Source organism: Athene cunicularia, assembly GCF_003259725.1.
Source record: "Athene cunicularia isolate RWA chromosome 11 unlocalized genomic scaffold, athCun1 chr11_part1, whole genome shotgun sequence".
In the NCBI taxonomy this organism is placed as follows: Eukaryota; Metazoa; Chordata; class Aves; order Strigiformes; family Strigidae; genus Athene; species Athene cunicularia.
In genome coordinates this window covers 7,969,709-7,970,894 of record NW_020799113.1, presented here as the reverse complement: position 1 = coordinate 7,970,894, position 1,186 = coordinate 7,969,709, and positions in this window count along the sequence as shown.

The following is a 1,186-nucleotide window of genomic DNA, read 5'->3' as shown; positions in this document are numbered from 1 at the left end:
CGGGACGGGCCCCGGCTGCGAGGGCTGCAGGGGAGCGAGGGTGAGGGGCGGGCTGGCAGAGGGGGGGTGTCGGTGAATGTCTGATACGTGCTTAAAATAATGAAGTTACTCGCGACGTTCCGCTGTTTTGAGCAGTGTCCTTCCTCTCAGGAGAGCCGTTCGTGACGGGGATGGCCACCGGCACCTGCGAAGCACTGCATTCCTCTTCCGCTCAAACTCGCTAGCTGGCCACACGGCAGAATTCAACGCTGCTATTAAATGGATTTATTTGGGAATTAGGTAAAATGCATCAAAATTATCTCAGATTGATCCCTTGGGCATAACTGCCATGGTGCTACCAGCTTTAGGCGTTGTACAGAAACAGGCCTGGTCTATGATGGCTTTGCTGTGTGAGTTTAAACTGGTTTGTTATTATTTCTACGGCTTAATGCCGATTTTATACAGAAAAGTTTGCTGTGCAATACGATGTATTTTCAAATCCTATTTCCATAGAAATAGTCTTCTCTTAATCCCGTCTTTCTTAGTAGAAGGTGATTATTTTTTATTTCCGAGGCTTATTTAGAATCTTACATTTTAAATGGAAAAAGCATTTAATAACGTACAGAAAAGTCTGGTAGAAGTTAGGAAATAAGGTAATGTGTAATAGTAGGAGAGTAGTTTAAAACTGTTGGAATATATGTAAGCAAAAATTTTGCCTACAGGGCTAAGCATCTGATCATCTGGCTCTAATTCCCCCCCAAAAAAACCCAAACCCACACACTTGGATATGATACTAACAAAGTGAAAATAACAGTAATTTCCACCAGTTTCAGTGCTTCTAATCAGAAAACTCTGTGGGAAGAAGTGAAATTGTCAATTTATTGGACACCTTCTAGCCACAAGCTAGAAATAGTCCTCAAGTAGTGTCTGTGGGGAGCTGCCTAGGAGCAATCTGTGGCTTTGTTTCCTTCTCCATAACAGATGGTTGCTGGCAGACTGGGCTTCTCATCAGTGCGTTCCCTCCGAACTTTTCTAATTCTTGCATGTCTACTAAGCATGTCTCTTCCTAGTAAATTTAGTCCTCAAATTAAGAGATACCTGGGAAATACTTGGAAAGCACACAAGGGAACAGAAGGCTGTCATGTTGTTGGCTCCTTCAAGAGAGAGGGGTGCCGGAGTATTCTTTGTACTGAAAGAGTGCAATAAA